This window comes from Psammomys obesus, unplaced genomic scaffold, assembly GCF_907164565.1.
Source record: "Psammomys obesus unplaced genomic scaffold, mPsaObe1.curated_primary_1811, whole genome shotgun sequence".
NCBI classification, from domain to species: Eukaryota; Metazoa; Chordata; class Mammalia; order Rodentia; family Muridae; genus Psammomys; species Psammomys obesus.
In genome coordinates, this window is record NW_026596460.1 from 150,731 (window position 1) to 164,702 (window position 13,972).

A 13,972-nucleotide genomic window follows, 5' to 3' on the forward strand; every position below is an offset into this window, starting at 1 on the left:
ACAGCCCCACTCCCCTGTCTCCTCCCAGTTCCACCCTCAATTTCTTTTCCCTTCTAGGACCCCCTGGTCCTCAGAAAAGGGGAGCCCTCCTTCCCTACCATCTGAGCCCAGCCTATCAAGTCTAATCAAGACTGGCTGCATTCTCTTCCTCTGTGGCCTGGCAAGGGCATCCTGCCAGAAGGAAGAGATCAAAGAGTGAGCAACAGAGTCCATATCAGAAACAGCCCCTGCTCCCCTAGGGAACCCATATAGAGACTGAGTTGCCTATCGGCTATATCTGAACATGATAGTCATAGAATAACCCTCTGCAACTGTAAGAAAGCCCCCAATTAAATGGTTTGTTGGTATTTAATTTCTTGAGTTCTTTATATATTTTAGATATTAGCCCTCTGTTGGATGTAAGGTTAGTGAAGATCTTTCCCCCAGTCTGTAGGCTGTCGTCTGTTGACTTTAGAGCAGCTTTTCAGTTTCATAAGGTTCCATTTACTAATTTACTAATTACTGATGTTTTATGTTGTGGTCTTTGATCCACTCGGACTTTAGTTTTTTGCAGGGTGATAAATATGGATCTATTTGCATTTTTCTACATGGAGACATCCAGTAGCACTATTTGTTGAAGATGCCATCTTTTTCCATTGTATGGCTTTGGCTTCTTTGTAAAATAAAATCAAGTATCTGTAGGTGTGTGGGTTTATTTCTGGGTTTTCAATTTAATTCCACTGATCTACCAATTTGTTTCTATGCCAAAACCATGCAGTTTTTATTATTGCTGCTCTATAGTACAGCTTGAGATCAGAGATGGAGATACCTCCAGATCTTTTATTGTACAGGACTATTTTAGCTATTCTGGGTTTTTTATTTTTCCATATGAAGTTGAGAATTGTTCTTTCAAGATCTATAAAGAATTATTTACTATGTTAATCCTACAGATCCATGAGCATGGGAGATCTTTCCACCTCCTGATATCTTCTTCAAGTTCTTTCTTCAGAGAAAGTTTTTTTCATATAAGTCTTTCACTTGCTTGGTTAGAATTACACCAAGATAGTTTATGTATGTTTTTTGTGACTATTGTGAAGGGTGTTTCCCTAATTTCTTTCTCAACCCAGTTGTCTTTTTTATATAGAAGGTCTTCTTCTTTTTTTTTTTTTTTTTTTTTAGTTAATGTTGTATCCAGACACTTTGCTAAAAGTGTTTATTACCTGTAAGAGTTTCCTAGGAGAATTTTTGGGGTCACTTATGCATACTATCATATCACTGGCAAATAGCAATAATTTGACTTCTTCACTTCCAATCTGTATCTATACCTTGATCTTTTCGTTCTCTTACTGTTCTAGCTAAGACTTCAAGTACTATATTGAAGAGCTACAGAGTGGACAGCTTTGTCTTGTCCCTGATTTTTAGTGAAACTGATTTACGTTTCTTTCCATTTAGTTTGATGTTGGATATAAGCCTGCTGTATACGCCTTACTATGTTTAGGTATGTCTCTGATCTCAAGACTTTTAAGATGAATGGGTGTTGGATTTTGTCAAATGCTTTTTCAGCACCTAAGGAGATGATCATGATCATGTAGGTCTTTTTCTTTCAGTTTGTTTATATGGTGAATTACACTGATGGATTTCCGTATAATGAACCATCCCTGCTTGCCTGGGTTGAAACCTACTTGGTCAAGGTGGATGACATTTTTGATGTGTTCTTGGATTCGATTTGCAAGTATTTTATTGAGTATTTTGTGTCAATGTTCATTGGTTATTATTTTTAAGTGTATGGCGCTACTTCAAAACACAATTTGTAATGCTTCTGATGTGGATCCACCGATCAAGGGCCTTATGGAATATCATAGCATGTTTAGCTGGTACTTCACAATGTTCACCTACTTTAGAACTGTTTATGCACATCACATAAAAATGTAGAGTTTTTAAATAGGTGTTTTTAAGTGTAATTCCAAAACACCGAATTCTTTTATTGGCTTCACAAAATAAGTATTAATGAAGTAAATGGGATGAGAGATGTCAGTACTAGTCTACAAATCCAAGCCTGATATACCTCAAGCCACTGAGTACACCATATCTCCTGGTCAACATTAGAAAGCTCCATACAACACAAAACCCTTTAAAGGCCCTTATAGGTCATACATATGGGTTAAGTTTTGACTGAAACTTCAACCATCTCTAACATTTATAACATGAGCTATATAAGACTGAATATTTTATAAAACCACAACATTATTCCTATTCTAACAGTATTTTATTTCATACATTCAAATATGTGTTCAAATGTGAAACATAACTGATACAATGCAAGATTCTTTCAAATATAAAGAAATGTTTCCTTGAGTTTCAATTTTCCTTTTATTCATCCTGGGAGAATCACAGTAACATCCCCACTTGATAATAATCAGCATTTAGAACAATGATGCCATGTAATAGCATCAACTTCTACATCTAAATCCCCTGTCACTTCTTTACTATTTCCCCACAGAGAACTTAAATATGTCCAAACTACAATCGACTGTGCAGTTACTTCTAATTCCTACCAGCAAAGGAGGAAAATATCTCTAGCACCTGACTTCATTCTCCATGAGTAGTCCAACTCATAATTGGAAACCACTGTATCCACCTTTCAGGATTCTAATACAGAGTGCTACTTATGCTGTCAAAGCCACTTCACATCAATTCGTGTTGTCTTTCCTCTTCCAGTGACCATCACCATTTCTCTAAACTGTTCTCTCATATATCTGTCCATCTGTACCCAGCTCTGTCTCTTAAAGCAGCAGAGCCTGAAACTGTCATCCTAATTCCAAATAAATGGTCAATCCCCAGGACCATGGGCCTGGCAAACTGTCCTCTAACATTTACACACTTGCCTGGCACATGTATACACAACACATTTCAACACATTTTCCATCCCAACATAAACAATATGCTTGACACATACATACTCTATGAAGTGTTTTGTATTTTGTGTGTGTGTGTGTGTGTGTGTGTGTATGTGTGTGTGTGTGTGTGTGTGTGTGTGTATTCTGCGCCTAAATTTCTAACTACCTGTTCCCTTCTCTCCAGTTTTCCAAACTGAGTATCTAAAATTCATAATCAATTGGAGATCCTCAAAAATTTCCAAATCAGTATCTACATAAGAGGGCAAGTATAAAGACCAACCTTTTATTTTTAATATTCCCAAGAAAGCTTCACCCCAGTATGTTGTAACCAACATAGCAGAGGAACCCAAATCAAAGTCTGAAAGAAACTATAAAACATAAGCACACTGCTGAAATGTCTAAAGGGCAGATCACAAGCTGGTATGGTCCCCACTGTAGGCAAACAGTCTTAAGTTATAGACATTTGTGAAATAAAGAGCAGAAAGCCAATTGGCTGGGAAGGTGATTTGTGATTCAGGCCATAAAACCCAAGGCCAACCAAGCAGTGAACTATGTCATTGCTTCACTAAGCCTTCACAAACTTGCAAGGTCCAAGAGAGCAGGGCAGCTTGTAACAAGGCAGACCCAGTCTCTCCACACAGGATACCTTGGCAAGTTAGGGCTGTCTACCAGACTGCTCCAACAGCCACAATAGACTACAGATTTGGAGTTTGCCAGACTAGGTCATGTTTGTGCTTAATCTGCCTTTACACCACCCAATGCTGGTGAGATGAACTGACTGCAAAACTAGAGCAGTAAAGCAGAATATTGGTATCCACAAATGACTGGCTTATTGTCAGTGTTCATTTTTCAGAAATATACTATTTTACCTACTACACATCCTCTTTTCTTGTAACTAAGTCATCAAAAACCTGAAGATTTGAGATTTCCTAAGTCAGAGTTCAGTTTTAAGTAAGAAGTAAAAAAAAGTTTCTTATCACATATCCAGAAGGCTTATTAAGGGCTTTCCAAAATTTAATTTCAACAAAATCGTAACGAGACACACTTAGGAAATCGGGCTGTTTTTAAGCACCATTGGAATTATAGGATTACTAAGGTGGGCAACAAAATTCCACAAGTTTTAGAGAACATCATCTGCAGACCTGCTACATAGTTTGAGTGTGTTCCTAACAGCCTCCATATTAGGTTGCCAGTGAGAAAAGCGATATCACTTCAGTGTTCTCCAGGCTCCTTCCAATTCCTGGAAGATACACAAGTCACATATTCCTGATAGGCAACCAAGGCACAAAACATCACCAACCAAGGACAGAGACAGATGGCAAACCAGTTGTAACTTCACACACTGGCCACTGGTTTGTTGCCTATGTAAATTACAATAGCTTCCGTCTTCACTTTTGTCTTTAAGAACAATACAATGGAACACGGCAGTCAAAACAAACAGTTCTAAGAGAAGAGGCTGCATACTCAAGGAAACAGCATCCACTCTAGAAGATCTGGCTATGTCAGAGCCATTAACTGCATTAACTCAAGGTCAGAAAGCTGTTTCTTCAGGCATCACTCCTCTGAAGAGCTAGCACCAAAGAACAGAAATTCTTAAGACTTTTAAGTACACCTCTACTCAACGACAGAATCCATAAACCTTAAGGTAACAACTGTGTGCTTATCTCAATTTTCCCTCAAGCACTCCAAAATGTGACATACCTGCCTTCATTTCTATAAACTGAGACCAAAAACATTTAGCAGATGCTGCTGAAGCCAGAGCTGAGAAGTGTTAAAGTGAGATGATTCAAATCAGAGTTGTAACAGGAACACAAGAATTAAGAATTTTCAAGAATTTTAGCTGCTTTGGTTAGGTTGATTGCTGCTGAAAAACAAAACAAAAAACAAAAACAAAAACAAACAAACAAACAAACAAACAAAAAACCTAGCAAGACAAAATGTTACAGTGCTTTCTGAAATTAAAGCCTAGACTTAATGAAAAGTACATTTAAAATTTGCTTTTAAATTTAAATAAGACTAAATTTAGCTTTTCTAGTTTGGTCACGTGTCTGTGGGCGTGGAACACACACATGGGCGTGAAAGAAGGCCAGGGGTTGATGTGGGACATCTTCCTAACTGTTCTCCGCCATACAAACTGGTACAGACATTGTCTCTCACTTAAGCCTGAAGTTTGCCCATTCAGCTAGTGTAGCCAGCCAACTTGCTCTGAGGATATCTCTGTCTTCTAAGCGCTGGAATTACAGGTGGACCACCATGCCCACCAGCATTTACTTGGGAATAAGACTATAAACTCTGGTCCTTACCTCCGTGTGACAAATGAATTTCCCAGTGCGCCATCTCCACTGCCTCAGTACAGTAACATTTTAATATGATAAAAATGTAAATGATCCTGGACATTACTCTATAAAATTGTTAATCATTTTCTATCTCTTGGTCAACACACTGGCTATTACTTGGAGTATTCAGACCTAGAGAAACTCCTCTATTTATACACTGCATATAAGAATGGAAAGGACACCCCACATGTCCACCAGTAGAATTCAGAAATAAGCTATGTGATAGCTAATGAATTAGTTATTTCAATGCTATGACAAAATACTTGAAATAACTTAAAAGAATTAATGCTAGTCAGTTTCAGAGGTCTATCAGGCATCATGGTAGGTAGGTAAGGCTGAGTGCTAATCACCTTCAGGCGTGGTCTTCTCCCCTTGGCTAACCCTTCCTAAAAGGCCCTCACAGATACACTCAAAGGTGGGCTTTAAAAATGTCTCAGTCCAATTAAGCTGACCATGAAGATTAGCCACAAGTCTACTCCTTATTAGCCTGACACCCAAACATATCTTCCCTGGCACTCAAAATGCTCGTACCCATCTCATAATGCAAAACACCTCCTTCTCCAAGATTCTACAGAGTCTTCACAGTTCCAACACTGTTCAAAATTTCCTCTGACCCTCAAGGCAAACTCAACTGAGAGCCCCTGTAAAACCAAAAACAAGCGATACAATTCTAGGATACAGTGGCAAGAATAAACACTCCTGTTCTAAAAGCTAGGAAATGGGAGACAGAAAAGGATAGGACCAAAGGAAGACTGTTATCTACAAGAGGAAGCAAATCTGTCATGCCCAGTATCTTGAGCTGTGTCAAAGGGCTTCAGCAGCAGTATGTGGATGATCTTCCTACTGCAGTCCACCTGGCCTCTGTATTAGTCTGGTTTTATCTGACTGTGGCCTCAGCTTTCCTTGGCAATGTTCCATGTTCCTGGTATCTCTATCACGGTTAGACTTGACCTTCAAGTTTTATGCACTCCAAGAGTTAACTGAAGGGTCTTCTCATTCTGTCACTGATTGCCTGGCCTTCCAAGATTTCCTTTGAAGTCTGGGTGAATTCTCTAAGATCTCATCCTCTGGCATTTTCCACACCTGAAAAGTCTGTACCATGCAGTCAAAGTCTGTCAGACCACGCAACAGACTTGAGCCTTTAGAATAAAAAGTCACATAGGCCTTTGAGTACTAGATAGTTAAGAATGGTGAGATAAACTCTAGGGAAATTCTAAGATGTCCCCATGGGAGGAGGGTACCCCTAAAAGTATTCTCAAGGGAAAGTCAATTGAATTCACTCTTACACAGTCTTGAGCCTGGGATAGGTGGTGTCTGGCTAATTCTTATGTCTTCAAAGCATTTTTCCTATTGTGTCATGTGAAGTACTTTGCTTATTTTTAATGCTCTAATCTCTTCAAAAGCCACATTTTTTTTTTTTTTTTTCTCTACCTTCATTTCTTTTCTCACAAAAATTACAAAATTTCTAAACATCTGCACTCGACTTTACTCACAGTTCTCCGTTTACTTGAGGCTGGCTCAAAACAGCCAGGAATACCACAGCCACAGACTGAACCTGGCCTGCCTTCAAGTTCCTTTGCCAACTAGTCTCTATTATACTTAGTCTTCCAATCTCAGGAAACAAACAAAACTGCAGGCAACTTCACTGCAAAAATCCTACCCAAAACCTAGCAGTCTTTCCTTCATTCTTTCTACCTGATTTTCCCCCTTAGTTAAAGGAAGGCTTTGTTGGTCAACTCAAAACGGGAGTGCAACACTTTCTCCTTAAGCTACTTATCCATCATACCCTTCTTTTTCTCCCTGGGCCCTCAACAAATATTACTTCTGTATTTCCCACCCCGGGAAGAGAAGTGTCTTTGATTCCTCTTGTTCTTATCCCAACATAAAGTCAGTTTTATTAATTTTAGTTTTGCCATTACTTCTTAAATCCACTCAGACTCTTTAGACCCATGACTACTAGAGGTTGGGCATTATCTCCACCTGGGTTATTAACTAAAAGGTCTTCACTGCTCTGTCACCAATCTTGCCCTTCTAGTAAGTTTTTTACACTGCTACCCCAGGAAATCTCTACAATACAGAAATACACATTCTGTTAAATAACTTAAGCACAATCTTCTACAGCCAGCTTTTGATGTACCTCCTCCCCAACCACTCTCAGATCATTCTATCATGCAGAACTTTTCTATGTCCATTTATCAACCACAGAAGGAAATGAACTAATATTCACTACAGAGTATTATACTGGACTGCTCCAAACAGTACTTTTTGTTTGTTTCAGAGCAGGGTCTTGCTAAACTCAAAAGCTTCCAGAGAAGCAGGGTTTGCAGGTGTGCATCTCGACACCCAGGGTTCCGATAGAAGCTGCTTCAGCTAATTTAATCCTTATACTAACTACACTCTGCATGACACTATCTACATCTTACAAACAAACTTGGGCTCAGAGACATTAAATAATTTGCTCAAATAAATAGTTACTCTTAATTCAACTAGTAGCAGATGCTCCCAAAAGAACCACAACCTTCAAAGAGCAGGTATATGATGACAAGTTTACACTGTTGCCAAGTGAACAGGTCAGAAAGAGCTAGTAATTACTACACAAAACTTTTGTTTGAATCTTCATTAATTATTTTTAATTTTCCCCGTTTTTGTAAATCCACTTAAGCACACCAGAACAGGAACCTGTTGAATACAAACTATGTATTCAAAATCAGTATTCTTTTTGTATAGCTACTGAGGACAGCATTTACTATTTTATGTTTCAGTACTGAAACTCAAGGCTTACAAAACTCACTTAAAATTTAATCGTGGGACTCCTGGCAGATCACTGATCATGGATATTAAACAAGGAAGACAGGAGCAGCCCTCCATGAAATAGAGGACTGTATCAAATCATTTCCTGGCTGCTCTAAAGTCATGAAAGTATTACGGTGGTATAAGTCCAAATTAAGTTTCTGAAAATGAGAACCAACATCCATGTAACTCTTCCAAAATCTTTTCATGTGTTTAAGTTTATTTAATAGTTACATTCTGCCATGGAAACTTAGGAGAATGTTTTATTGCCATACACGTTCTGACTTAAAATATATTATTAGTTTTGAAGCAGACATGTTAAATTTTATAACAGACATCATGGTAGCATGTCAACTCTCTGTAGTAAATCAGTTTCAAAATTACTTCCTATTTGTACATCAACTGTGTTTAGAACCTTAAATGACATATTTTAAGATAGAAATTTATAAACAAAGAAATTAAAATGCCTGGTTATATACATTTTGTAGGTAGCTCTCTCTGTGTATGCATTTTATGTATATATATATAACAACATACAGTGCAATGGCTATAAGGCAGATGTATTACATATAGGCATATATGTATAAATATGTTTGTTTATGTTTTTAAGCATATCTATAACTATGAATTCATTCACAAAACATCAATCAAATGTACCTATTTTTGAAAATTCTATAGTAATGGGGACAGGGTCTGTCTCTGACATGAACTCAGTGTCTGGAGCTTTGATCACCTCTCCCTGAGGGAGGACCAGCCACAGAGGAAAACAATGAGGCCAGTCCTGATGAGACCTGATAGGCTAGGGTCAGAGAGAAGGGAAGGAGGACCTCCCCTATTAGTGGACTTGGTGAGAGGCAGGGAAGATGAGGAAGGGAGGGCGGGATTGGGAGGGGACAAAGGAGAGGGTTACAGCTAGGATACAAAGTGAATAAAACTATAATTTATAAAAGATAAATTAAAAAAATAAAACAAAAAATTTTAAATTTTCTCCTTTAAACAAAGTGATATGAACTTCTATTCAAACAGCTGATTTGAAGCACATAAAAATTAAGTCAGGACTGACACTCTGGCTCAACAGTAGAATGCTGTTTTATCCCCAGCACTACCAATTTTAAATAAAATCCTAGTAAAGGCTTTCACAAACATTAGCCAAGCTTTATCCACAGTTCTTTAGGCCACTTCAAGGTTTTAAAGTCAACGGCTCTGAGAGAAAAAAACAAAAATCCTCAAGACATGGAGATAGCATAAATACTTACAATGCAGGATTTTATTTCTTTCCAAGTTAGTAAATAATCTTCAGAACTTAAGGAAATCCTAATTAAAGCAAATTTAGCATGTAGTTCATCAATTCCAAAAAGTTATCTACCCCCAAACTAAAAAACAAAAACAAAAAACCATACATCTACACAAAATGTTTGTTTGTGGCACATTAACAGCGAAAAAGTAAAAAAAGTTTACAACTCAAATATCACTGATCAGCAACTGAATACTAAGCAAAACATAAGGCAGTTCTACTATTAAATATTACTAATAATTTTAAAACATGAAGTACTAGGGAGTGAAGAGATGGCTTGGTGGTTAGCAGCTCTTGTTCTCTTGAAGGGGACCGACCTCAAGTTTGATTCCTAGCACCCACAGGACAGCTCATCATCACCTGGTTCCAGGTGATCCAGTGACTTTTTCTGGCCTCCAGGGGCACTGGAACATAATAAATACAGACAGAACACTCACACACAAAATAAACTTAAAAAAAAATCAGGTACTGATACAACACATAGGAACCCTAAAAAACTATCAATTAAGCAGATGTTAGCTAATTCCTTGTATTATGTGACATGTCCAGAAGAAGCAACTCTAGACAGCAGATAGATTAGTGGATGCCTAGGTCAGGGGTGGGAATAATTAATTGCAAATAGCCACAGATATCTTTTAGGGTGTAGAAACATTCTAAATTAGATGTAGCTTTGGCTGCATAACTCTAACTTTCCTAGAGATAGTGTAATTGCAAATTTAAACAAGTGTGTTTTAGGTATATAATACCTAAACAAAGGTATTAAGGGGGCAGAATGACTAGAGAGATGGCTCAGTGGTGAAGAGCACTGTCTACTCATTCATAGGACCTGGGTTTGGTTCTCATCACCTAGATGACGCTTATAACCATCCTTACCTTGAATTTCAAGGGATCCAGTGCCCTCTTCTGTCACCCTTGGGCACTATACACACATAAAGGCAACACACTCCTACACTAGAATAAAAATAAATCCTTAGGGAGGAAAAAAACCAAACTTAAACATGCTAGTTTTAAATCTTTATGAGTCATTTACTTCATTCACAGGAATGAGAACATCTCCACAAGATGCCTAGAATTCTACATACATTTGTATAAGAGTCAGATTACTGAGCCCTCCAATTTAAAGCTTAACTTATCAGCAGAGGTGTTTATTTTGCCCCACAACAATATGTAAACAGGCAAAAATTGAATTTCAAACATTTGCCCAAATGCACTGTTTGTGATGTATTTAATTCATCACCCTACTAAAGCTATGGATAATAATAGCAATACAAGTTCAGAAGGGAAAGAAGTCTTGTCTAGACACAATGATCAAGAAGGAAGGTTTTCAAACTGAATACTTTCCATCTTTTAGCAAGGGTAACTAAAATCTCAACAGCATTAGTACAAACAGAAGAACAGTGAAGGGAGGAGGGAATCACACAAAGTTGAGAGAAGAATGCATACAGAAAGCTAAGAGAGGAAGGGAGGGTACATTGGTGCTAAGTGTACACAAGGCCTGAGTCTGCAGCTATGAGTGGACAACAGGTTCTACTAACCTGAGTTCATAACTCTGGCAACTTTGTGACGTTTACCCAAGAGAGGACACAAGCAGTGAAACTTTAAAAGAACTGAGATAATGGCTCAATACCCACAAAAGCAGGGCCAGACTTCTGAGAAAAGACAATGTAAAGCAAGAATCAGGGTAAATAAACTGACTGACTGGCTAAGAGTGGCACAAATAGGGAAAAAGTGGAAGATGACAATGGCTGTCTCAAATTTGTACCTGCAAACCTCCAACAATTCTCTTTCAATTCTAGGACAGGCAGTAACACACTAACATTCAAGGGGCTGGAGAGAGGGTTTGATCATTAGGAGTGTTTGGGGCTCTTACAGAGGCCTAGAGCTGCCAGCACAAATGTCAGGCAGCTTACAACTACTTGTAACTTCAACTCCAGATCTGACGATGTCTCTTCTGGATTTGGAGGGCACTTGTATGCAAAAATGCACACATACCTCTTTGCTTATAATCACATAATTTGAAATAAAAATAAATCTTTAGAAAGTTCAACTTAGCTATAACTCACAGAATGTTCAATGATAGAAGTTGACTTTTTTTTTTTCCCCTAAAAATGAAAGCATTGGCCCAGAAATCCACTTCTAGGACTCTCTCCCCCAAATAAACAGGCCCAAATTATCAGAAGTTGTAAATTCAAGTTTAGTTACTGCAAAAGACTGACAATTGGTCAAAAAGAAAAAAACCATTAATAGGAAGGAGACAAGACCTAACTCTGGTATGTCCACACCTTGGTGGCCTGTGCAAATTATTCAAAGGGCTGAGGAGGGCCTCTGGGTACTGACCAAATGAGTATTTCCCAGCAGACATTAGCTGATTAAAGGAGACCTACATGTAGGGAAGAGTAAATGCCAACACAGAGACATAAGAATATTTGTTTCTAGGAAGATAGAAATAAAATAGCCACCTTCAGGGGAGCATGGGTACTGGCTGGGAAGCTAGGTGAACTACATAGGGCTGGTGAAGAAGCTTGGTGGTTAGAGTGCTTAAAGTCTGATGGCCTGAGTTCAGGAAGGAGAGAACTGACTCCTGAAAGTTATCCTCTAACTTCCATATGAACATACATACACCCTTTCACATTCATAAATAGATAAATTCAAGGACACTGTGAATGAAGAAAGAAAATGACATCTTCACTAACCTGTCTAAAATGTGACAATTCCCTGATCATGAATGAACAGCACTGTAAGGAACAGTGAAGGCCAGGCAGTGGTGGTGCATGCCTTTAATGCCATCACTTAGAAGGCAGAGTTTGAGGGCAACCTGGTCTAGAGAGTGAGTTCCAGGACATCCAGGGCTACACAGAGAAACCCTGTCTGGAAAAAATAACAGAAGAAAGAAAAGAGAGAAAGGGAGGGACTGAAGGAAGGAAGGAAAAGAGGAAGAAAAGGAAGGAAAGTGCCAATTTATCATTGTCCTGTTACAGTTACTACCAATATCATTTACACCCACCAATATTGAGATTACAGTACTTAAAGAATCCACTCATTAGCTTTTAAGTGGAAAGTAATGTTAAGTCTCAGGTGGACAGGTCAGTAACACGTGAACTGTTCTCATGATCCACAGAAACAACTCAAATATTGGTCTGAAGCTGTAACTCAGCAGTTAAGATCATTGACTTCTTTTTGAGGACCTGGGATCCATTCCCAGCACCCATACAGAGGCTGACAACCATCTGAAACTCCAGTCCCAGGGGATCTAACATCCTCTTCTGACCTCTTCAGGCACTGGGCACAATTTAATACATGCACACAAAACACTCAAACATATAAGTAAAATTTTAAAAATTAAATTAAAAATTTATTAAGAGCTATTAAAAAAAAAAAAAAGAACGGCTGGATGTGGTACACACCTTTAATTTCCAGCACTTAGGAGGCAGAGGATCTCTGTGAGTTTGAGGCCAGCCTGGTCTACAAAGCAAGTCCAGGACAACCAGGGATGTGTTATACAGAGAAATTCTGTCTCAAAAAACTTAATTAATTAAAATAAAAAATGTTCAGACCATAGCTTCTCATATAATCTCAACCAACTATGCCCTGTTTACACACTCATCTAACAATATACTGTAAAAAGACATGGAGTTCAAAAACATGTTATTTCACAATACTTATAGACAGGCTAAATGATCATTTAGACATCTGTAAGTGGGTTTCTGTGACTTTCTGCAGTACTAAACTGAACACTTGATTCAACAGTTTTCATGCTGCAAAACCTCAAAACCAAAGAAACCTGAAACAGTCTTATATGAGCAATAAATTACGTGAAGAAGCATGCCTCAAGAATGGAGATAAATGGTCTTAATTTTACATGTTAACTTTGAAGAAAAAAAAAAAAAACCCCAAAATGAAAACACCCAAGTATGCAGTTTTAAAAAATATAAAACTAGGCCAGTGAGATGGCTCAGTAGGTAAAAATCCTTGTGCCTGATGACCCAAGCTTGACCACTCTGTGCTCTTATGGCAAAAGAGAGAAACAAGTTCTGAAAGTTGTCCACTGACCTCCATAGGTGTGCCATGATGTGCATGCCTGGCCCCCACTCTCAATGAAAGTCAAAATAAATATGTATAAAAGAATAAAACATAAATCTGAAGCCCAAAGGAAACCACGCCTCAAGAAATAAACAGAAATGTACAAGTACAGGCATGAGCCTGGACAATAGTCAAAGTGTACTAAAAAGAACAGAGATGATGACTGGCACTTACAATATAAGCATCAGGACACAGGATCCTATATAACACTGGATGCAGTGTAAAGAGTCCAACAGCAAAAAGGTTGAACACCTATCAAAAAAAAAATCTATTTTGAAAAAGTCATTGACTGTAGTAAGTGTCTGGGGATTGATGGCCTTAAAGAATGTTGCTCCAGATGAATAGCCAGTGGTGGACATGTACACAGGCCCTGGGTTCAACCCCCAATACTCATGGGGTAGGCAGAGGCCTCTACCAGAGTGGGAAGCAAGAAGCCAGCGGACAGCCCAGTGGAAATGGTGACCAGCCCTCTAAAAACAATTCTGAGAAGATAGTGGATTCCGGTTGCTAACAGACAGACACTGCTTTCCCAAGACCACTGTCACAGCAGAATCCCCAGAACACCTCAGATGTGTTATTCCCACTCCCCATTAGAA

The 13,972-nt window shown here is 38.4% G+C and overlaps 1 protein-coding gene across 3 annotated transcripts in view; it reads right to left on the reverse strand.

The window, feature by feature from the left end:
* Cul1 (cullin 1) overlaps positions 1 to 13,972 on the reverse strand; it is a 72,818-nt gene that overhangs the window by 44,223 nt on the left and 14,623 nt on the right. The gene's annotated exons all lie outside the window — the stretch shown is intronic.